Source organism: Vombatus ursinus, unplaced genomic scaffold, assembly GCF_900497805.2.
Source record: "Vombatus ursinus unplaced genomic scaffold, bare-nosed wombat genome assembly UNPS02014786.1, whole genome shotgun sequence".
Classification (NCBI taxonomy): Eukaryota; Metazoa; Chordata; class Mammalia; order Diprotodontia; family Vombatidae; genus Vombatus; species Vombatus ursinus.
In genome coordinates, this window is record NW_020954564.1 from 34270868 (window position 1) to 34296452 (window position 25585).

General features: G+C 42.8%; 1 pseudogene; it reads right to left on the reverse strand.

Annotated features, from left to right (window-relative positions):
* Positions 1-9363: 9363 nt before the first annotated feature.
* LOC114047231 lies at positions 9364-15363 on the reverse strand (annotated as a pseudogene).
* Between the last annotated feature and the right edge of the window lie 10222 nt (positions 15364-25585).

Sequence of the window (25585 nt, forward strand, 5' to 3'; positions counted from 1 at the left end):
ACTTTCTGTGTGAATTTGGCCAAAGCAGCTTCCTCTCTCTAGGCTTCTGTTTCCTTCTGGTTCTGACATTCTGCGAACCTAGTAAATAAACCCCTTCATCCCCAGCTATCTCAGGTCAATGTAATCCCCATTGTCCTATGTTTCATGTCCCAGACAGTGAACTCTGTGAGAGGAAGGACTTGTCTCATCTGAATTTTGTATCTCCCAATTTCCTAGCACAGTATTCTGAGCCCAAGTGCTAAATAAATGTTTGTTGAGTGAGTTTTGCTGTGTTGGTGGGAAGACCAAGGCAGACACAAGATGTTAGTAGCAGTTATCCAAATCTTAGCTCTTTGCTTTGTGATGACTATGGGGATGTGACCATGAGTAGCTGAATATGGATGATGCCAGTTATTGGATTTTGGCTTGAACCTGGCCTTATACTACCCACTGAAGTAATGATGGTATATCTTTATTGAGTACCAAGTGTGTGCACAGTACTATATTGGGTTCTATAGGGGACACAAGAAAAGGAGAAAACATATTCCCTCTCCTACATATCCTCAAGTTGAAGAGAGCTTATAGTCTTAGTAAGGAGATGTGGCATACTATACAGAGTCATGAAACCTTAGTCTAACCCCCTCATTTTTTTGGAGGAGACAATGGACAGAGAGGAAGTAAGTGACTTACCCAGAATGAGTTAGTGACGGAGGTGGACATAGAAACCAAGTGTCCTGCTGCTAGACCAGGACTTTTCCATTGAAACAGGTTATAATAATTCAAGGCAGTCCCTGCTCCAGTAAACAGTGAGGGACACAGGCAGTCAGGGCTGTGGACACTTGGAGGAGAGGGAAATCCTCAAGGTCTGGAGAAATTGAGGAGGCCACTCACCTTGGGGAGTGGGAGAGAACCTGAGAGTAGATATGATAAAGCACGAGCTTTCAATGAACATTTCAATGGCTATTCATTGCCAAGTAAAATGTTTTGGCCTGGCATTCAATCTGATTTCATAGTTTGGTTCTAATTTTTATTTTGAGTCTGTATGTCCCACTGTCCCCCCTCAGATAGTCTATACCCTCAACAAATTCTACTCCTTGCCATACCCCAAATATGCCCTGTTTCTGGAACATACCTTCTCTTTTCAACTCTGTTGTTAATTGACTGATCAAGGCCCAGCTTAAATGCCACCTCCTCAAGGAAGCCTCTCCCTACACTGTCCCATGATCAATGTGCAGGTAGTATGTTCACCACCCTCTGTGCTTAGTCACAAGGATTTTATTTGGGCGAGTGAGTCAGAGTCAAAGCCAGAAATAGAACCCAGGAGATCTGATTTCCCACAGTCCCTTGCATCCTACTCAACCTCCAACCAGAGCAAACTTCCAATGAATAAGTCTAACCTCATCACTAATAGAAACAATTGAGCTGTATCTGATCATATAACACCTACTGACCATGACCCAATTTCAGTCAAATTCATCCCCAGGGGAGCAAGGTATGATGGAAAGAACGTGGAACCTGGAGTCAAGAAACCTCTAATGCTGCTGCTAACTCACTGTGTCACCTTGGGCAAGTCATTTGGCTTCTCAAAATAAGATAGTTAAAGTATGAAAGAATGTTCCAAATACTAATAGTAGGAGAAATTCAGACAAGCGTACCTTATGCCCAGCAAGTTGACAAAAGGGACTAGAGCAGCTAGGTGGTGAATGGATAGAATACTGGGCCTGGAGTCAGGAAGATTCATCTTCCTGAGTTCAAATGAGATCTCAGACACTTACCAGCTGCCTGACCCCCGGGCAAATCACTTAACCTTATTTGCCTCAGTTTCCTCATCTGTCAAGTGAGCTAGAGAAGGAAATGGCAAACCACTCCAGTACCTTTGCCAGGAAAACCCCAAATGAGGCCACAACTGAATTGACAGAACAACAATGGAATAGTCAATATTGTAGGGGTTGTAGAAACACAGACACATTAATGCATTATTGGTGGAACTGTGAAATAGTACAACCAATTTGCAAAGCAATTTGGAATTAGACAAATAAAGTGACTAAAATGCCCATACCCTTTGACCAAGAGATTCTACTGCTAGGCATATACATGGAGGTCAATGACAAAAAAAATAGACTCTATATACACCAAAATATCATCTTTTGTGGAAGCAAATAAGTGAAAACAAAGTAGAAGCTCATCATTGGAGTATACATTCCTGAACCAATATGGTGGCTCATGAATGTAATGGGATGCTACTGTGATATAAAGAAATGATGCATATGATAAATGCAAAGAAGCATAGACCACAAAACTATTAAAAAGTGAATGTGGCAAAATTACAAAAAACATGCACGGCCACAGAGGAAAGACATGAGAAGACATCTTTCTCCACTCCTTTGCAAAGGTCCATGGGTGTGGACGGTTAAACATAATGTTAGTCTTCTTTTGATGTATTGACCGGTTTTGTTGAATTTGTTTTTCTCTCTTTCCCTTTTTTCTGTTAATAAGTTATTTGTCCGCAGTGGATAGAGCTCCAGCCCTGGAGTCAGGAAGACCTGAGTTCAAATCTGGCCTCTGACACTTACTAGCTGTGTGACTCCGAGCAAGTAACTTAGTCCCAATTGCCTCAGCAAAAAAAAAAAAAAAAAGTTATTTGTCACAGGGCATGGCTCTCTGAGAGGAGGTGGGATACAGGGGAAATCTGGCTGATGTAAAAACAGAAGATACCAATAAAAATCTAGATGAGAGAGTGGAATTGAGGTCTCTTCCAGCTTGGAATAGAGTACCTTTCCTCTCTCTCCCATATCCCATTCTTGAAATACTCCTCCCTCACCTCTGTCCATTGAAGCAATATATCCTTTCTTCAAGGCCCAGTTCACACACCACCTCCTCCTCCATGAACCTTTCTCTGATCCTCTCTCCCCAGCTCCCCTCCCTTCTTCCTCAAATATCTTCTAGCATTTCTTCTAGCTCTCCTTTGCCCCATCACAATCTGCCTTGTTTCATATGTAGAGAATCACAGATTTTAGATCATAGATTTAGAGCTGGAAGAAGACCCTTAGATTTCATTGAAATGCATTTTACAAAAAAACTAACTTGCACAGAAGATAAATAGCTTGCCCAGAGTTACATTTTGGGGTTTTATTTTTAATGCACGTCAGGTCATATCCAATCACCATTCATCTGTAAGCTCCTTGAGAGCAAGGATAATGTCATTTTTCATCATCTCTCTCTCTCCAGGGCCTGGCAGAGCCTCACCTATGGAAAGTACTTGTTTAAAGTCCCTTCAAGCTCTAAATTCTATGTTCTGAAGTTCCTTTCAGCTCTAATATTCTATGTTCTGTGACTTAATTTCCCAGGAATTTGAAGGCAGAAAGGGAGGGATTTCATCCTCTCTCCTTGATTTGCCTTTAGTCTGGAACAAGGGTGGGGTCGTGTTCCCCAGGAGGCCGGTTCCTTCCAACTCTAAGTTGATTCTCCATTTCCAGGATTCCAGGGGGCTTTGAGAAACAAATGAGTGTATTAGGAGCACCACGGCCATCTGCTCTTATTAGCAATTTTTAAAAAATGTCAGGCTGTCCCTTCTGGCCTGGAGAGGCAGCTCTGAGCTGGAGGCTGGGGGGCCTAGCAGAAAGGATTGGGAGTGGGGAGAGGGGAATGGCAGCCAGGTGGAATGAGGAGAACACTTAGATGAGAAACCGGGAAGCCTGAATTACAATCCTGGGCCTGCTACTCACTAATTCCCTTCTCATACAACCCTGAGCAAATCACCTCCTCTTTCTGTGCCTCAATTTTCCTATCTTTAAGATGAGAAGGTTGACCTCAAAGCTCTCCAACGTCCTTTGTCAGGAAGACCTGAGTTCAAATTCAGCCTCACTTACTAGCTGTGGGACCCTAGACAAATCACTTAACCTGTTTGCCTCAGTTTCCTCAACTGTAAAATTGGGATTGTAATAGCTTCTACCTCCCAGGGTTGATGTGAGGATAAAATGAGATAATAATGAGATAATATTTATTTTTAAAAGAGGGGTATGGAGGGGTATCCCACAGAGTTTTAATTATTGGTTAACAGTTTAGCACAATGCCTGGCACATAGTAGGTGCGATATATAAATACTTATTCCTTCTTTCCCTTTCAACTCTAGTATCATTCTGATTCCTAAATAATCAGTTTTGATTCTCATTCAGAGTTTCATAGGATCAAAAATTAGAGTTGGAAAAGATCTTAAATGTCAATGTGTCTAATCCTTTCATTTTATAGATGGTTAAAACCAAAGCCCCAGGAGAGGAGAAGTGGGTGGACCTGTTCCCCCAAAGTTGCACAGACTATAGTTAAATAGCAGAGCTGGTTTTGAATGCAGGCTTCCTGATTCCAAGGGCAGCAGTCTTTCTATTGCACCATTCTGTTGTCCCATCTCCTGGCTCCAGATCCACTCTTCTTTTCTTACCTCACCAGGAGCTCTGTGAACTCCCTTGATGCTTTTTAAGCATTTGACAGCATTATGAGGTAGATAAGCAACTGATATTATTGCCATTTTTTTTGTTGTTTCAATCATGTCCAACTCTTCATGATCCCAATGTGGGGTTGGTTTTCTTGGCAAAGATACTAGAGCAGTTTGCCATTTCCTTCTCCAGCTCATTTTACACATGAGTCAACTGAGGCAACCAGGTTAAGTGACTTGCCCAGGGTCACACAGTTATTAAGTGTCTGAGGCTGAGTTTGAACTCATAAAGATGAGTCTTCCTGACTCCAGGCTCAGTGCTCTATCCACTGCACCACCTAACTGCCCCACCTAACTGCCCCTTTGCCATTTTATAGAGTAGGTAATCAAGTAGGGAGTGACTCCCCTAGGGTCCTGCAGCAAGTTAGAAGCAGAGCCTGAACTAGGAGGGCTTCAGATTCACAGGCTGGTGCTGCTGAATCATCCAGTTCTTGGGTCCACTCTCTTCTCCCCCCACCCCCTGCCTGCCCAGTCTGTGGAGGCCCAGCACAGCTTGGCTGGTTTGCAAGCTCGAGGTGCCCTCCAGTGAGTTTCATTTTCTGACAAGCCGGGCCCTCATGAAGCACAGGTGGCTGCCTCAGCTGCTTCCTTGGAATGCAGCCAGTGAGGGCCTGGCCTCGGCTGGCTCTGGTTCTGGAGCTGGGCAGGGACAGGAAGGGTCAGGGCACACTCGACTATTCTTAGCTCACAGACTAGAGTAAGGAGGAGGTCTCAGGGAGTGTCTGGGCAAAGGTCCTCCCGGAGTAAACCTAGAAGAAAAAAAAAATGCTTTAATGAAACTCAGAATGTGAGAAATGGAAGGGATCTCACTGACCATCTTGTCCATCCCAATCCCTGCATGACTGACAAGTGGTCATTCAGCTTTCTCCTTGAAGGGCTCCAAAGAGGTGGAGCCCACCATCCTAGGGAGCTCGTTCTACTATTGGACATCTCTAAATGTTAGGAAATTCAGGGCAGCTAGGTGGCGCAGTGGATAGAGCACCGGCCCTGCAGTCAGGGGGACCTGAGTTCAAATGCGGCCTCAGACACATAACACTTACTAGCTGTGTGACCCTGGGCAAGTCACTTAACCCCCATTGCCCAACCAAAAGACAAAAAAAAAAATGTTAGGAGATTCCAGACAGCTCTAATTGTTCTGAAGGGTGTTCCCTCCTAGCGTCAGGACTAGGGGAGCATCAGCAGCTTCACCCATTCCCCTCTTCTGCCCTCAGGGGCCAAACAGAGGTTGTCTTTGACAGGCTCGTTGAAGGGTTCTTCCCTGCCCTGGTGTTTCTTTGAGTGGTCAGAAACAAAATGGAATAACAGAGCTGGAAAAGACCTTAGAAATCATCTAGTCCATGGGTCCTTAACCTTCTTTGTGTCATGGCCCCCTTTAGGGGTCTGCTGAAGCCCATGGACTACTCAGAATCATGTTTTTATTTTTCAATTTAATATGTTTAATATTTTATTTATTTATTTTTAATATTTCATCTTCCCCAATTACATGTAAAAATTCTTTTTTCAGATTTTGAGTTCCAATTCCTCTCCCTCCCTCTCTGCCCCCCTCATTGAGAAGGCGAACAATTTGACATTCATTATACATGTGTAGTCATGCAAAACACATTTCCATGTAAGTCATGCTGTGAAAGAAAACACAGACAAAAAAAAAACAAACAAGAAAAATAAAGAAAGTAAAGAAAAAGTATCTTTGATCTGCATTCAGACTCCACCAGTTCTTTCTCTAGAGATGGACAGCACCTTTCATCATAAGTCCTTGGATCATTATATTGCTGAGAATAGCTAAGTTACAGAATCATATTTTTAAATACATAAAATAAAATATATAGGATTACAAAAAAATAAAAAATGCAATTATCCAAAATTTTTTTAAGATAAGTTCATGGACCCCAGGTTAACAAACAGCCCCTGATGTAGCCCAATTCTTTTATTTTACAGATAGGCAAAATGAAGACCCAGAGGGTAAGTTACAGGCAGAGCCAGGATTTAGCAGTTAGGTGGCACAATGGACAGAGGCTTAAACCTGGAGTCAGAGAGACCTGAGTTCAAAATCTACCTCAGACACTTAGCAGTTATGTGACTCCAGCAAGTCAGGTAAGTACTCTTTGCCTCACCTTCCTCATCTATAAAATGAGGATAATAGCACCTACTTTCCAAGGTTGTTGCAAGGATTAATGAGATATTTGTAAAATGCTTTGCAAACCTCAAAGTGCTATATAAAATTCTACCCACTATTGTTATTAGCACTCAGGTGTCCTGTTGCTTTCTCTAGGGTGCTTTTCAATGCTGGCTCCATTGGCTTTCGTCACAGTGCCTAGTTCATATTAAGGACTCAGTAAATGCTTCTTGACTGACTCACTGACTGACTAATTTGGTCAAAGTCCAAGATAAATTTACATCAAATTCTTCTCCACATAATGGATCCCAGATTGAGCCAAGGCACAGAAGCCCCATGGGTCTCCTGAAGGAGTTTGCCCACTCACCTCCTCTCTTCAGCAGAGGAGTCTTGGCTGCTTCTAAGAAGAGCCCCCAGGAGGTAAGGAGAGAGGTGAGCATGCCCCCACCTCCCATTGCCTTGGGCTCAGCAGTAGAACAGCATGCGCCGCGCCCCAGCAGGAAGGAAGGACTGGCAGCCTCCTGAGCCTGTTACTCTGTTTCTCTCATGCCAACAATAGATGAAGCTCCATCCCCAGCTGCCTCTGCTTCCTTATGGCCCCTACCCAGCCCAGGGAATATTGTCAGTGTGGGGAGCAAGTCAGTCCTTCATGGAGGGCCGGCAGGCACGTGCCTAAGACCCCTGTGGCGAGACTAAGACAACCAGAGCTGCAGTGAAACTCCATGGGACTCAGCAAGGAGCCCTGTGCTCTAGTCCGTTTCTAACTTGTGTTCAACCTTGGCAAATCCTAACCCCTCTCTGGACCACAGTTTTCTTCTCCCTGAAATGAGGAGGTTGAGATAGAGCAAGGGGTTTTTAGCCTGAGGTCTGTTAACTTGTTTTTTTAAAAAATATTTTCAGGGGCAGCTAGGTGGCGCAGTGGATAGCACACGGACCCTGGATTCAAGAGGACCTGAGTTCAAATTCGGCCTGAGACACATAACATTTACTAGCTGTGTGACCCTGGGCAAGTCACTTAACCCCATTGCCTAACGCCACCCCCCCAAAATTTTATGTCTGTATTTCAATATCATCAGTTTTCTTTATACTGCTATGTATTTTATTTCATGCATTTAAAAACATCATTTTAAGGAGTCCATAGGTTTCACCAGATGCCAAAGGAGTCCATTCCACAAAACAAAACAAAACAAAAAAGGTTAACCTCTGGACTAAATAATCCATAAGATACCTCTTAGCATTAACAGTCTATTTTCTAAAGCCTCTTCCAGCTTTAACATTTTATGTTCTAAGGTCCATTCTATCTTCCCAGGTCTGATCTTGATTCTATCATTCTAAAAATAGAGAATCAGTCTAAAGCCAATGTTTAGCAACCAAGGCCACTGGCAGTTACCCGGTTTTTTTCCTCCTTGCTTCTAAGAAAAAATAAGACATCAGAAGGGCCTCATTACTTGCCAGTCACAAGGGCCAAAGGGAAGCAACTGTGGGATGGTTGTATTCCACTCAAGCCTCAGGATTTCCTGTTGCTGTCTTTCCTAATAATCCATCACCTGCTGGGATTTCCTGAGGTCTTCATCACCTCTACTGCAATATCCCACTAATTAGTCTCCCGTCTCAAGTCTCTCCCCACTCCAATCCCTCCTCTGCACTGTTGCCAAAGTGATTTTCCTTGAGAACAGGTCTGACCACGTCACTCTCCTACTCAATAAATTCCAGGGTTTCCCTATTGCCTCTAGTATTGAATAAACTCTTTAGGTTTTTAAAATTTTTGCTAACTGGACACCAATCTATCATTCTAGCGTTATAAAAATTATTCCTGCTTCCCCCACTTTAAAATCCAGTCATCTCAGCCTGCTTGTTTGAACACACAGCACGTCATTTCCCCTGCCTTTGCACTAGCTGTTCCCCGTGACTAGAATGTACTCTTTGCTCGCCTCTACCTCACAGAATCCTTTACATCTTTCAAGGTTCAGTTAAGCTCCAGCTTTACCTTCTACTCAAAGTCTTTTCCCTGATCCCCATCTGCTAGTGCCCTATCTCCCAAAACTACTTTGAAGTTATTATATTTATTCAAAATTTACTTAAATACATATATGTAGGTGGATAGAATATGGGCCTGGAGTTAGGAAAATGTATCTTCAGTTCAAATCTGGCCTCAGATACTTACTGGCTGTGTGACCCTGGACAAGTCACTTAACCCTGTTTGCTTCAGTTTCCTCATCTGTAAAATGAGCTGGAGAAGGAAATGGCAAACAACTGCAGTATCTTTTCCAAGAAAATCCCAAATTGGGTCACAAAGAGTGAGACATGACTGAAAAATGACTGAACAACAAAACAAAAATCTATATGTAGCCCACCCAAAAAGATGTAAGTTTCTTAAGTGTAGGGACTTCCTTTTTTGTCTTTGTACCTTCAATGCCTGCCACATTATTGGTGCACAATAAATGCTTTTTGATTGCTTGATTAAATGTTTTTCTTCTGAAGAAGCCTGTGGGTGGGGAGGCAGAGGTACTGATGGGGCTTTCTGTGTATAGGGTGAAGGGGCTCAGCAATCCATGGCCCCAGACTGAGTCATAGATCTCAGTAGACCTCAGAGATGCCCCATACATTCCCTGAAGGAAAGTTTGCCCAATCACCTCTGCTCTTCAGCAGGGGAGCCTTGGCTGCTTCTAAGGAGAAGGAAGCGAGCTTCCCTCCACCTCACATTCATTGGGGCAGAGCGGCACAATCTGATGCATCATAGCATGCCTTGTGGCCCAGCCAGGGTTGCTTGGGAAGGAAGAACTTAGCTCCCCTCACTGGTTTGGAAATACAGAGCCACTTCTCTGGAACGAAGAAGACAGGAGAGAAGAGGGGGAGAGGATAATGGAAAGGAGAGAGGGAAAGGGAAAAAGAAAGAAGAGAGGGAAGGGAAGAGGAGAGGCGGAAGAACAGAGAAGGGAGAGGAGGGAGACAGCCAAGGAAGCTAAGTGGGAACATTCTACCTAGGTAAAGGGAGGGGGGAGGGAACAATTATTATCTCTGTTCCTTTGAGTAAGTCACTTAAACTGAGTTGGTTGGGGTTTTTTTTTATTTGTTTGTTTTTACTCTAAAATAAGGAGATTAGATTAAATGGTCTATGAGGTCCCTTTCTAGCTCTAAATTCAGATAGGGTACCAACCCAGCTGGAAAACTCCAGTTTGGGGTAAGGGAGGTGGCTCACACAGTGAAAGGAGAAAGAACTCAGTAGCTTGCTGAGTCCTAATGCGTGATGGATGGGCTCATCTCTCCCTAGATGCTGGCCTTGTTTTCTTTCTGGGCAGGGACTTTTCTCCCTGCACCATAAGGCTGTCTGTCTGGTGCAGGGAGACGGACCTGTTGTCCATGGTTCTAAGAGTTAATGTTGCGGGAGAAACTATTATTAGCCCCATGAATGTTTAATCTCTTCTTCCACTAAGCTCAGCTGTTTTTTACCCTCCTGGGAAGTCACTTGGTAGTTGAACCACAGCCCCCAAGAAGAGACACCAGGCACCTAGCAGGCCATGCATTGGCAAGGTTTCATAGGCAGCTGAGCCATCAGTCCTTAGGGGAAGGAGGAGGAGGGAATGGGAGAAAAGAGGCCAGACAGAACTGACTACCAGGCTGCCCTCATTCCTCTGGTCAACAGCAGCAGGATGGCAGTGGAATGAGTCCTAAGTCTTAGAGACAAGAAGCCTGGGGTCCGCTTTGCTGGGACAGTCCTAGATTTGAAAACCTGTGCCTGCCCCCTCTTTCATAGGATTGGGGCCTTTAGGATACAAAGAAACCTTAGCTGTCATCTTGCTAACCCCCTCATATTACTGAGGAGGAAACCAGGGCAAACCCAAAGAAACTTGGTGATTTGCCAAAGGTCACCTGAGTAGTCAGTGGCAGACTTGGGACTCGAAGAGGTCCCTCTTTATACTATTCTCTCTGACCTCTGTTTTATGGGCATCTCTCACTTTCTATTTACCCTCAGAAGCTCCTGTCCTGCCTTCCCCCAGACTCCTCAGGAGAAATCTCTGCTAAAACAGGACAGCAGCTTTTGACTAAACCCAGCAAAGCCACAGAGGATGCTCCTGTCCTCACCTGGCCCAGCTACTCCTCAGGAACATCTGGGATGATAACTGCCCAGATGAATCGATAGCTTCCAAGAACATAACATGATGTAGTAGAAAGAACGCTAAGGTCAGGAAACTGAGGTTCAAATACTGGGCTGTAGAATTTACTAGCTATGTGATCCTAGCAAACCTCTCTAGGCTATTTCATTATCTGTAAAATGGGGTTAATAATAGATGATAAGGGGGGCAGCTAGGTGGCGCAATGGATAGAGCACTGGCCCTGAAGTCAGGAGGACCTGAGTTCAAATCCAGCCTCAGACCAAACACTTGACACTTACTGGCTGTGTGACCCTGGGCAAGTCACTTAACCCCAATTGCCAAAAACACAAAAACAAAAAAAAAAATAGATGATAAGGAGAGGGATAATGGAAAGAGAGCATGAAGTGCTTGGTAGAGTTGGCTTCAAAGTCAGAAAGACCTTGGTTCACTTCTCACCTCTGATACATCCTGGTTGTATAACCCAGGGCTAGAGGTAGTTTCCTTATTGGTATGACTTACGCCCATGAAATCACAGGTCTAATAAAAAAATCAATAATACTGACACCTCACAAAATTATTACGAGGAAAGTACGCTATAAATTTTAAAGGACACTATTCTTACCAGGCACAAAAGATTGACAGCTAAAAGGGACCTTTGAAAGTATCTGGTCTAACCTCATTTTCAGGAATGAGGCCTGGAGACAGCAAGTGATTTGCTTAAGGCCACATATTGAGTTAGAAGCTGAGTTAAGGCTTGAACCCAACTGACCCCTAGCCCAATACTCTTTCCCTTACACCGGTTTTCTTTGCACCACACAGGGTGCTAGGATAAATTTGTCAGCTAACAGTGAGTGAGACTTTCTTTGTTATTATCTAGCTCAACAAACATTTTTTTTTAAATAAATTTATTTATTTTTAGTTTTCAACATTTATTTCCACAAGATTTTGAGTTCTAAATTTTCACCCCATCTTGCTCCTCCCCCCACCCCAAGATGGCATGCATTCTGAATACCCCTTCCCCTAGTCTGCCTTCCCTTCTATCTCTCCCCACCCTTCTCTTATCCCCTTCCCCTTCTATTTTCCTGTCGGGCAGAATAGATTTCTGCACTCCATTTCCTGTATTTCTTATTTCCCATCAACAAACATTTAATAAGCACCTACTATGCTCAGGGCCCAATGCTAGGGGGCTGGGCAATGAGGAGTAGGATATAGAAGGGGAGGAAGGGAATGAGCGTTTATATAGTGCCTGCCCCAATTCCTACTATGTGCCAGGCATTACACTAAGCACTTTACAAATAGTATCTTGTTTGATCTCACAACAACTCTACAAGATGGGTGTTGTTATTATCCTTATTTTACAATTGAAGAAACTGAGGCAGACAGAGGTTAAGTGATTGGTCCAGGGTCATACAACTGGTAAGTGTCTGAGGTCAGATTTGAACTCAGATCTCCCTGACTCCAGATTCAGTGCTCTAATCATTCTGCCACCTGGCTACCTTCTGTAGAGAAAATACAAAGATGAATAATCAATCAACAAACATTTATTAAATAGTGCTATGTGCCAGGCTGTATGCTAAGCACTGGGGAGTCAAAAAAAATATGAAATGGTTCCACCTCTCAAGAAGCTTACATTCTACCAGGGAAGATAATGTGTATAGAGAAAGAGAAAAAACAAAACAAAACCACCACACACACACTAAATTCAAGGTAAATTTTCAGGGGCACGCCCGGGCATCTGGGGCGCTCAGGAACACTTGCATTGCAGAAGAGTCCCTGGAGTAAAGTTTTGAAGGAAATGAGGAATTCTCAAAGTTGGACGTGAGGGAGAGTGCATTACAGGCAGGGGAAACTGCTTATGCAAAAGACTCAGCAATGGGAGATGAGAGACAAGAACTGGAGATACGGTCCTTGTCTTCCTGGAGCTTACAGTCTAGAAAGAAATATAAGGAGAGGGCGGAGGTTGGGGGGGAAGACTGCAGAAGTGTAGTGAGAGAGGAGGAGGATAACTGGAAGTTGGGTGGACACTGAGGCTTTCATTGGCATATTTATTGTATGAGCTTCTCTTAAGAGTCAGAACCATGAGGTCTTTAGGGAAAGGTGATTCCAAGATTGTAATGGGTATAAAACCCTCCTGACTGTTAGTTGACTGTACCACTTCAACCTTTCAAGTCCCTCTATCTCAGATGTCTTATAAGCCAGGAACGAAGGAACAATTCCAACTCCAAGGCTTGGGTCTTGCCCTCCTCCAGAGATGAACCAGGCAAAGAAAGACTGTAGAGGAGAAATCACAGAATATTAGGGCCAGGAGAGATAGAATTACAGAGTCAGATCATTGAAATAAACCTCAGAAGTCATCAAATCCAAATGCCTGAATAGGTGGGGAGGGAGGGGGAAGATAGAAAAAAAGCATTTATTAAGTGCCTACTCTAGGGCAGCTAGGTGGCATAGTGAATAGAGCAGCAGACATGTAGTCAGGAAGATCTGAGTTCTAATCCGGATTCAGACACTTAGTAGCTGTGAGACCCTGGGCAAGTGACTTAACCCTGTTTGCCTCAGTTTCCTCATCTATAAAATGAGCTGTTGAAACCCTGAGGGTCTTCCCCTCCCAGATGGATTTTTTTTAACTAGGTAAAGAGGCCATTCTTTGCCACATTTCTTATCTAACCTTAATCACTGAATGGGCATTGCTTTAGTCAAACTGAGATCAGGGAAAGACCTTAACTTAAAAAGGCCAAGGTGCCCCAATGCATCCAGAGCCATCTCCAGTTGTCCTGATCCATATCTGGCCACTGGACCCAGATGGCTCCAGAGGAGAAAGTGAGGCTGGTGACCTTGCACAGCCCTCCCTCACTTAAATCCAACTTCACTTGCAAGTCATGGCATCACCTGGCCTGATGTCCTGGTCCTCTTGGAGAATGAAGGATGAACAACGACAACAAAATGAGCTGGAGAAGGAATTGCAAATCACTCCGGTGTCCTTGCCAAGAAAACCCCAAATGGGATCATGAAGAGTCAGACATGACAGTAACTACTCAATGACAAGGAGTGCCTATTCTGTGCCAGGGACCGTACTTTACAAATATTATCTTATCTCATCCCCTCTACCACACCCCTGACCAGGGATCATTGACAGTGAAGGGGCATCCACTAACCGCCTCCCCTCCATCTCTATGCAACCCACTGCATTTTGGGACAGTTCTAATTATTAGGAAGCTTCCCCTTACCTGGACGCTAAATCAGCCCTTCAAATACTTGAAGCTATTTTTATATCCCAGCTACCAAAGTCCTCTCTGTCTCTCTCTCTTTTTTTTTTTCCAGGCCCAATAAACATAATCATTTCCTTCCACCAGTCTTCATGTGAACCTGGAGAGTCTAACTTTTTTTTTCCGTTTACCCCGGGGGGCCCAAACCTTTCCCCACCCCCCCCCCCCCCCCAAATGATAATCTTTTTATTTCAGGAAGAAAAGAAACAGAGACAGATAAATACCCTTCTTTCCTCCCTCCCCCTAAATTAGAGCATTTGGGGCTCCACTGAGTTCTTCACAGGCCCAAGCCTTCCTGTATCCTTTCCTTCAAAGTCATAAGATTTGAAAACTTAGCTATGTTCTCTACAGTTCAAACCCAACCTGAGAGCAGGGCAGGGGTGACAGATGTAAGGAAAGAGATACCCCTCCTTAATATACTAGAGATCCCTTTCCCCAAGAAAGGATGAAGGCCTGGATGATTGGAGTAGAGAGGGGGAGAAAACGGAGGTATGTTAATTTTGGGGGGGCAAATGGAGTGCTGAAAACACTTTCCCTTTAACCTGACATATTTACATTTACTGTGTATATGAGAATGGAGTAAGGTCTGGGTGAAGTCAGTTCTCAAGATGGGGAAAGAGAGAGAGGAGAGAGGAGAGAGGGAGAGAGAGACAGAGAGAGATACAGAGAAAGAGACAGAGACAGAGAGGGAGGGAAGGAGGGAGGGAGGGAGAGAGAGAGAGACATTGTTACACCTCTCTTCTTGGTCATAGTCTTTCTCTACCCATCCAATTTCTCAAACAGCAACTGGAAAAAGTGAAGGAACAGGAAATGATAGAAGTCAGAGAAAAAAGGAATGTTTCAAGGATTTCAGCCCACAGGAAATTGAGAGAGCAAGGGAAGGGCATTCCACAGAGAAAAGGGGTCTGAACGTGAGTGGACTTTGAAGCAACCAGCCACGCCTGCCAAGGCATGGAGACCCTGCAATGTACCTCCCATCGGGGTGGGAAGCTATGCTAAACTCATCTTCCTCCTGTAGTAAGATCTGCTTGTTCCATGGCCTTTAGCATACTTTTCTCGGAGGTATCCTGGATATCACCACCCATCAGAAATTTATCCAAGATGAAGTTGGAGATGATGTCAAGTTCAGATACCCTGCCAAAATATCTGTCCAGGAGCTGCACATATTAGTGGATCAGGTCCAGCGTGATGAGGTCATTATCTTGGCCCTCAATGGCACAGCAGAAGTAGAGGCTGGCACGTCTCTTCTAGACAACTTTGAGGTCTCTCCACTCCAAGAAGCTGCACATCGTGGGCTTTCTGGCCAGGATGACCTGCATAAGCTTTCGAACCGTCTTTTGCCTCTCCTTGTCTGACACAGCCAGGTACCATTTCTGCACCCGCAGCTTTCCTTGCCGAACTGAAAAGCAGCATGAGCCGTATCATCTTCCTCTGCCCCGTGCCGGTCCCCACAGATGGCACCCGCAGCTCAGGCTGAGTCCCTTATGTGTCTCCTGTCAGAGCCCCCAGGCCCACACGTGACCCAATGCTAAGGCTCTCCAGGCCCTCCTTCCCCCTGCTGATCTGAGGACCGTGCAGCTTGAGCCACCCCCTCCCTGCAGTCCCTATTGACAGGGGCCGGAGGAGGGGGAGGCCGGGGTTCCACCAAGGGCTGCTCTTTTTCCTCAACCTCCTCTCTTTACCCCTCTTTCCCCTTGTAGGCCCGCCCAACCTGGGGAGGGCACTGGGGTTGGGGCCCAACTCTTTGTCGTTGAAACTCCCTGTCCTGGAGTGCTGAGGTCCTATTACTGATTGTTACACATGTCCCCCTACATCTAAGCAGACTCTAGCCGTGTTTCATTCTATTCCTGGACACCTCAGCTAAAGCCTTGCTACCATTGGAGTACCCTCTTTTCACCCCTCCCCTCTCCCTTTCTGGAACCATAATCAAATAAAATAGCCATTCCTACTAGAAAGGTGTGTCAATCTATGCCATGAGGGTTCCACCGCTGCAGATCTCCCACTACCAGTAACTTTCTGAACCACAATACTTTGGCCTGGAGCCAGTGCCCAAGTAAGCTGTTTTTCCTCACTAGAACGTAAGCTACATGAGGGCAAGAACCATCTTGGATTTTGTCATGGTATCCTTAGCTTAGTTTACCATGTGTTTGAAACAGTGAATATTTAACAAATGCTCTTTCATTCATGTATGGTCTCCAGCTCTCCAGACATCCTGAGTTGCTCTCCTCCTTAGAACAAAGAATGTTTAAGAGTGGACTGTGCCTTCAAATTATGTTGTTTCAGAGGTGGGAGAGACTGAAGAACAGAGAATGTCAGAGCTGGGGGAACCTTGCAAACAGAATATCAGAGCTAGAAGCAAACTTAGAGACTGTGTGGTCCGAACTCTTCACCTTACAGCTGAAGAAATTAAAACCCAGAGAAGGGAAAGAACCTGCCCAAAGTCACATAGCAAGTGTACAACCACTAGAAGGGGGGGCCTCCTGACTTCTGATCCAATATTCTTTGCACTTTGATATTAATGGTGTCAATTGTGATAATGGAAAACAGAAAAATTAATTGTCCCACAGAAGGACTGAATCTACCATTAGCATGTAGCATCATTATGCCTCATTCAGAGGGTCAAAGATACAGAGCTGGAAGGAAACTGAGAGGCCATTGAACACACTGCCCTCCCCCAAACTTTACATTTGAGGAAACTGAGGCTGAGCTCAAATGACTTGTCCAGGATTACACATCTACTAATTCTCTGGAACAGGATTTAAACTTGGGTATTCTTGACTTCAAGCCCACTGCACCAGGTAGCTTCCTCAGTTATTGAACTAACTAGGCTTAGACAAAGGTAAAAGAATCCACCTTGTTCTGCTCCCTGGGTACCCTGAGCTAAGATCTTGGTTACTTCTAGCTTGATAGGAGCTAAGGGAATAACGTCCGTGTTGTGAGGCAGCTAGGTGGAGCCGTGGATAGAGCAAGTTCAAATCTGTCCTCGGATTGTTGCTAGCTTTGTGACCCTGGGCAGATCATTTAACCCTGTTTACCTCAGTTTCCTCATCTGTAAAATGAGAAGGAAATGGCAAACTACTCCAGTTACCTTTGTGAAGAAGACCCCAAAAGGAGTCGTGTGGAGTGGGGATGTGACTGAGCCACAGGAAGCCCATGTTTTGGCTGCTTATTCTTTCAAGTGGGCTCTCAATGATCATATGCATTGGTCCTCTCCCCTCCCCCTCCTGACAGAGTTCTCTTTGTCATTAAACAGCCTTGGGATAGTTGTCTGCTCCTGACACAGCCCAGCCAGGAGACAGAAACAAAGCTGGAGGAATCGCAGACCATTAGTGCAGCTGCCTCCAGCCAACTTATCTGCTCCTAAGGACAACCCCCACCCCAAGGCCTTGGGACTCTTGCTTTATTCCTCCGGACCCAGGCTGGAAACCTCAGATGTAGCTGTCACCCTGAGCCTGGGATCATTAGCAGACTTTTCATGAGTGTGTCTTGTCGCTGGCCAGACTGTAACTCCCCAAGGACAGGGACCCATTTCTTACGTGTCTTTGTCTCCTCCGCAGGGCTCAGCACTGCACAGAAGGCATGTGCAATGTCTGAGGAATGGAAGACGGAAGGGATGTCTCATAGGGCAAATTACATTTGTAACAGGGAAGAAACATGTACCAGAGCACAGGGTTTGGAGTCCAGAGCAGTGGTCTAGGAGGTAAGGGACAGGGCCCATTGGAGGATCATCACTTGATCCCAAGGGATAAATGAGAAACCTGTTAGAGGATTTAGGTTGCCCCCCACCTTCCCATGGGAGCTAATTGTAGGGTTTGCCTCCAACACAATCATACTTACCCTTTCCCCCCAAAATTCCTTTATTCGATCCCCAGTCAAGCAAGCAAGCATTTATTAAGTGCCTGCTATGTGCCAGGCACTGTACTAGGTGGGGATACAAGTACTAAAAATGAAACAATGACTTTCCATCCATTGTTGTTCAGTAATTTTTCAGTAGTATCTGCCTTTTTGTGACCTCATTTGGGGTTTTCTTAGCAAAGATGCTGGAGTGGTTTATGATTTCTTTCTCCAGCTCATTTTACAGATGAGAAAACTGAGGCAAACAGGGTTAAGTGACTTGCCCAAGGTCACACAGCTAGTAAGTGTGTGAGGCCAGATTTGAACTCAAGAAGAGTAGGGCCCATCCTGACTCTAGGTTCAGCACTCTGTCCACTGCATCACCTAGTTGCCCATCAATTAATAAGCTCCTAGCTCTCCCTTCTGAGTTGGGAGTCTAGCCCTTCCAGGAAGTTATAATCTAACCACTACTCAGGTACTGTCAACAGTAGCAGGTGTTCATGTGCCATTGGGAAAATTCCCCTGCCCCCACCATGCCTACTGACTGCCCTCCATATCTGTGTTATGAGTGATTTAGTGACTGTGGAGGGCACTCATAGACACTGTCCTCTGTGTTCAAGGGTAACGGTCAGGGAGTATGAGCTCCTATCTTTTTTGTTTTGGGTGGGACACAGTGACTCTTCTAGGATGGGCAGTAATGGAAAAATTGTCATCTGTGTCTCAGATCTCATTACATTCATTAGTTTTTGCCCTAACCCACTTGTCTTCCAGACTTCTCTATCTCTGTCCAGGGCACTGCCATCTTTCAAGTCTCCAAGCTGCACATCCTTGGGGCCATCTTCCCTCTTCTTTACCCCACGTAGCCAATCAATCTCTAAACCTTGTTGATCTGACTTCCACAACATCTCTCATCTACATTCCCTTCTCTCTACTCACACAACCACCACAACTTGATTTCAGGCCCTCGTCATCTTTTACCCGACTATTCTCTTCCTCAAGCTTCTCCCCTCTTCAATCTAACCGCCACTCAACTGCCAAAGTGAAGCGTGCCCATATCTCTATACTACCCAATAAATTCTCCCATAATTTTGCTCACTTCACACAAGTCTTCTCATGTTTATCTGAAACAATCCTCTTCATTATTTGTTATAGCATAATAGTATCCCATCACATTCATATGCCTAGGGATGTGAAGTCAGCTGGTATAGGCTTGTAAGAGCTAGTAGTTAAATTTTCCATGTGAGCATCTATACCTTCAACATCTGCAAATACTATAAATCAGGGCCTGATTAATTGCTTTGCTGACTTTCTGGACTTAATGAAGTGGTGGAGAAAATTTTAATAATGCAGATTAAACTTAAAAGTGTGCCACCTATACATGTCCCCCCAAAGAGTGAGTTGTTATACATTTATCAGTATACCACTATATATGCCATAACTTGTTCAATTACCCAAATTCATGGGCACCCCCCCATCTTCCATTTTGTTGCCACCACAAAAAGAGCCTATATATATGTATATGTGCTTATGTATATTACATACACATATGCATGTGTGTATAAGTATCTAAACATATATACGTGTGTATATTTATCTATACACACACATATATATCCTTTCCCTCTTCCTTTGGTATCTTGGGGCGAGGGAGGGGGTAGAGATGGTTCTGGTATTGCTGGGTCAAATGATTATTTGACACAGTTTAATAACTTTTGGGGCATGCAAATTGCTTCCTAGAATGCTGGAACTAGTTAGCAGTTCTCCCAACAGCTCATTAATGTACCTATTTTTCCCACAGCCTCTCCGGTTCCCTATATATGATAGAAATGAGACCTTCCTTTATCAGAGAAGCTTGCAGCAATTTCCATCCCTTCCACTCCACCCTCACCCTTACCCCCACCCCTGCCATTTACCTCTTTTTTTTCTAATTTTGGCTGCATTGGTTTTGTTCATGGAAAAACATTTTAATTTTTTCCTAATCAAAATTGTTCATTTTACTTTCTGTGATTCTCTCTATCTCTTGGTTGGTCATGATCTTGTCTCTAATCCATAGATCTGACAGGTAATTTTTTTCCTTGTTCCTCTAATTTGTTTATGAAGTCACCCTTTACATCTAAGTCCTGGGTAGACACACACACGCTTATAGCTTATCTTGGTAAATGGTGTGAGATGTTTTATCTTTTCCTAGTGTCTTACAGATTGCTTTCAAGTTGTCCCAACATTTTTTGTTGACTAGTGGGTTCTTACTTTATTTCCCTTGAGATTCTTGACTTTTTCTTCCTCTAGAGATGAATCTTATTATTTTTTTCTATCTCTATAAACTAACCATTTGATAGTTTTATTGGCATGGCACTGAATAATTTAATTCAGATGGCATTGTCATTTTTATTAGATTGGCTTAGCCTATGCATGGACAACTAATATTTCTCAAATTATTTATGTTTTCATTTGTGTAAAATGTGATCTGTGGTTGTATTCATATAGACCATGTGTGTTTTGGCAATTAAACTCCCAAGTATCTTATACATCTTCATGTTATTTAAAATGGAATTTCTCTTTTTCCTGCTGGATTTTATTGGCAATATACAGAAATACTGATTTATGTGGGTTTGTTTTATATTCTGTAAATTTTCTTTAGTTGTTCATTGTTTCAATTAATTTGTTTGTTATCTCTTGAGCATTCTCTAACCATCACATTATCTGCAAAAAGTGATAATTCTGTTTCCTCTTTGACCACACTTATTCTCTAGTTTTTTTTTTTTTTTGTCTTATTGCTATAGCTAGCATTTCTAGCACTATATCAAACAGTAATGGTTGATAATGGGGCTCTTTTCTGTGCCTCTGATCTTATTTGAAAGTTTATTCCCACTACAGATAATGCTGGTTGTTACTTTTAGATACTACTTATCATTTTAAAGCTATATTTATTCCTATACTTTCTAGTAGAAAATTAGGAATTGGCATTGTCTTGTCAAAAACTCTTTCTGCATCTCTTGTTATAATCATGATTTTTTGCTGTTCTTTGTATGAATATTGTCAATTATGCCTATAGAGTTTTCCTAATATTGAACCAGCCCTGCTTTCCTGGTATAAATCCAACTTAGCCATAATGTATAATATATTGGTGTGGTCTCCTGTATTAATTATTCATTAGGGATATTGGTCTATAGTTTTCTTTCTCTGTAGTAAGACCATATTTGTGTTATAAAAGAATTTGGTGGGATTCTCTTTTCCATTTTTTTCAAACCACTTTTGTAGAATTTAAATTAATTGTTCTTTAAATATTTGATAGAATTCATTTGTAATGAATGGCTGGGGCTGGGTATTCTTTTTCCTTTGGGAGTTTATTTATGGCTTTATTAATTTATTTATCCAAAATAGGATTATTTAAGTACTCTACTTCCTGTTATGTTAATCTGGGCATTTTATATTTTTAAAATATTCATCCATTTCCTTTAGACTATAAGTTTTATAAACACATAACTGTGTGAAAGTTTCTAATACGCTCTTTTATTTCTTCTTTATTGGTCATGAATTCATCTTTTTCATTTTTTGATACTGGTAAGGTGTTTTTTTTAAAATCAAATTACTTAATGTTTTATAATTTTTTTGCTTTTTCTTTAAAAAATCATTTCCTAGTTTTATTTATTCAACTTTTTTTTGTTTTCAATTTTGTTTATTTCTTCTTTGATTGTCAGGATTTCTATTTTGGTGTTTGGGGGATTAATTTGCTGGTTTTGTGGGGGGTTTTTAAAATTGTTTGCCCAATTCATTGATCTGCCTTTTTCTCTTTTATTAATGAAAGTGTTTAAAGACAGAAAATTTCCCCTAAGAACTCCTTTAGCTGCATCTCCAAAATTTTGGTATGTTGTGTCATTTTTATTTTTAATCAAATTACTGTTTCTATGATTTGTCCTTTGACCCACTCATTTTATAGGATTGTTAGTCTCCAATTTATTGTTGTTTCTTCTGTAGCCTTTTGTTGAATATAATTTTATTGCATTGTGGTTCCTAAAAGATGTGGTTAGTCGTTCTTATTTTCCGCATTTATGAGGTTTTTATGCCTTAATACATGGTTAGTTTTTGTAAGAGATGCCATGCACAGTTGAGAAATACCTAAGTTCCTTTCTATTCCCATTTAATAATCTCCAGAGGTCTTAGCATATCTAATTTTTCTACAAATCTATTTTGATACATATCTTTCTTGTTTATTTTTGGGTTAGATTTGTCTAAGCACTGGGATGGAGTATATTTGAGTTTCCCTACTAGTACAGTTTTACTATTTCTCTCTGTAACTCAACTAACTTTTCCTTTACAAATTTAGATGTGACCAGTGAATTCTTTGTATTTTGATTTTATCTTTCCCCTGGTTCAAAGAGATCTGAGCAGTTTTATGATTGCTTGAAATGTGATGTCTCAGCTCTTTTTGTAGTATGGCTTTAGTCCAGTGATAAATTTTCCAACCATCAATCTATTTTTGAAGTCAGTTATTTTGCTATGAGACAGTTTACATTTTTCTATTCTTATTTAGTCTTTTGACTTTGTTTTAAATATCTCTTGTTGTTTCATGGAGTCATTGACTTCTATTTGGTTCAATCTAATTTCTAGGCAGTTTGTTTTTTGGGCAAGGTTTTATCTCTCTTGTGCTGAGCTAATGATTCCCTTACCAATTTTTTCCCTCTAGCACTGTCATTTCATTTTTTAAAATCACTTAAACGTTAAAAAGCCTCTTGCTTCATCTCTTTTTCTTGGTGAGGGCAATTGGGGTTAAGTGATTTGCCCCGGGTCACACAGCTAGTGAGTGTTATGTGTCTCAGGCCGGATTTGAACTCAGGTTCTCCTAACTCCAAGGCTGGTGCTCTATCCACTGCACCACCTAGCTGCCCCTCTTGCTTCATCTCTTTCAGGAATTCTGGAACTTGCCCACAGCCCAAGCTACTTTTCTTGGAGATTTTATTTTGGAGTCATACATTTCTTCTGTGTTTGTGTCTTGAATACCCTGTTACCTGGATGACTTTATGTTAGGATTCTCTTTTTGTTTGCTTATCCTTTCAGCCTTCTTCCCGACTTCAGGTTTCATGTTAGGGCCAGACTCCCGTACATCTCTAGAAGGAATGTTAGGCTGAGCTTGTGTCCTCTTGGGTCCTGTGGCTGCTTTCTTTGGCTATTGAGTATTGAATTATTCTTGGATCTCAGGCTGGGGATTTGCATGCTTTTAGTGCTCCCAGTGGCCAGGAAAAAGTCTGATAGTTACCCCCGCCCCCCCACTCAAGCTCTGAAAGTTCCTGACCAAGGTTTGGGTCTGAGCAACAAATCTATAGGTTTGCCCCTGGTTGGAATCTCATTAGATTGCTGCAGAACTCAGCCACTATCAATCAGCTGGAAAAGTTTACTGACTCAGAAAAGAAAAAGCTCTAACAGTGGAGGGGAAATGGAGGAAGGTGAGAGGGAATGAGTGAATCTTATTCTCATGGGATTTGACTTAAGGAGGGAATAACATACACACTCAATTGGGTATGGAAATCTGTCTTACCCTATAGGAAAATAGGGGGGGAAGGGGACAAGCGAGTAGGGTGATGATAGAGAGGAGGGCAGATTGGGAAAGGGGGTAATCAGAAGCAAATACTTCTGAGGAGGGACAGGGTCAAAAGAAAGAATAGAATAAATGGGGGGGGGAGGCAGGATAGGATTAAGGGAAATAGAGTTAGTTTCTCACAGCATGTCTACTATGGAAGTGTTTTGCATAACTGCACATGTATAACCTATATTGAGTTGTTTGCCTTCTCAGTGAGGTTGGGTGGGGAGGGAGGAAGGCAGAAAATTTGGAACCCAAAGTTTTAAAAACACATGTTTAAGAAAAATGTTTTCACATGCAACCAGGAAATAAGAAATACAGGAAATGGGGTACAGAAATCCATCCTGCCATACAGGAAAATAGAAGGGGAAGAGAGTAAGAGAAGGGGGGGAGAGATAGAAGGGAAGGCAGACTAGGGGAAGGGGTATTCAGAATGCATGCCATCTTGGGGTGGGGAGAGGGGCGAGATGGGGTGAAAATTTGGAACTTAAAATCTTGTGGAACTAAATGTTGAAAACTAAAAATAAATAAATGTATTAGTAAATAAATAAATTGGCAAAAAAAAAAAGCTTACCAGTTCAATGTGACAGAACAGTAGGCTCCCCTTTGATCTAAATTCTTGCCTTGGTTATCCCACTACAGGGTTCAGTCTGGTCTAGAAGCTAGAGCTTAGATTCTGCTCTTCTCCACTCCTGAAGTCAAAGCCACACAGCTGCTGCTCACTTCTGAACTTGCTCCTTGCTCAGTACACAGTCTAGGGTCCATGACTACTTCTTACCCTGGGCTTCCACCCTTGTGCAGTTCTCGTCCTCAGTCAGCCCTACATGTGTTACCAGAATTAGGTAGTGACAAACTGCTACCTGGCATCTGAACCTGCATCTTCCACAAAGTCAGAGCCCTCTCTGTAGGTCTGGAACCTCTTGCCCAAGCATACAGGGTTGACTCTCTTTCAGTCTGTTCTAGAATGTTCCATATAGTGGTTCCTAGCTAGACCCTATCCCCAGCATCTAGACTCCTTATACAAAAACTGGGATGTAAAAATGACTGATTTGGGGGAGAGTGGAATTCTAGATCAGGACTTGATCTGGTGTGTTTCCAGGGTTTTTGTGGAAGAGTTGTGGAGGAAAGTTTGGCAGTACTTCTTGCTGCTACTCTGCTATCTTGACTGGTCCTCAAGTCTTTGTCAATTTTATCTCCATTGTATCTGTCATTTATCCCCTTCTCTCCAGGGATACTTACCCAGTTCAGGCTTTTTATCACCACTTGAACAGAATATTATAATAATCTCCTGGTTTGTTTCCTAGCTTCTGGTTTCTCCTTTCTCCAATCCATCTCCACGCCCCCCCGCCATGACAATATAGTCTTCCTAAAGCATGAGTTTGACCATGCTATTCCCCAGATCAAGTCTTGGTTAAGACTCACTATTGCCTTCAGGATAAAGTACACACTTTTCAACCTGGCGTTTAAAACTTTACATAAGCTTTACATTCCAAATTTACGTCAGATTTCTCGCCTTCATGTGTAGAATTACTTCCTAGATGTTCCCCAGACTCAGCATTCCCAAATCCATCTTGAACAAGCTGACTCCTTGCCTGGGATGCCCTCTCTGCCTCTTAGAATTCCTAGATTCTTTTACACTCAGTTCAGATGCCACTTCTATTTACAAATTGAATACCTCATAGACATTTAATAGACACATTTGTTGTGATGAATAAGATAAAAAAATTATTTTATTGATTTCAACAATGGATACATTGACTAATTTTAAATACAAAAATGTGAGGTAATGAATAGAAATCTAAACTTGGGAAATCCTAGGTTTAAGTCTTGTCTATATCACATACTGGGTGAATGACCCTGGGTAAGTCACTTAACCTGTTAATAGTAGGCTACCCCCCAAGCAACTTAGACTGTGGGCTAGCCTACTTTCCCCCAGAGGTAGAGAATGCACCCAAATGCCAAAAACAGTGATTTCTAAAAACACTGACCAAAGTCCTGACTACCTAATAGTGAATTTTGTGGCTGTGATTCTTGGAGATGGGAGTAGAGTCTTCCCTGATGGCTCAAATTGTGGAAGCTTTAACATTGCTGGGGGGAGGACAGGGTAGGGAATGCAAAGTTGGGAATGTCTGTGTCAATGTCTGAGCAAAACTTGGATGGAGATGAGATTGGCTCTCCAAGGCTTTGGCCCTCCTGGCCCAGTGAAATTCAGTCCAGAAAAGTTGTGCTAGGGCAGGC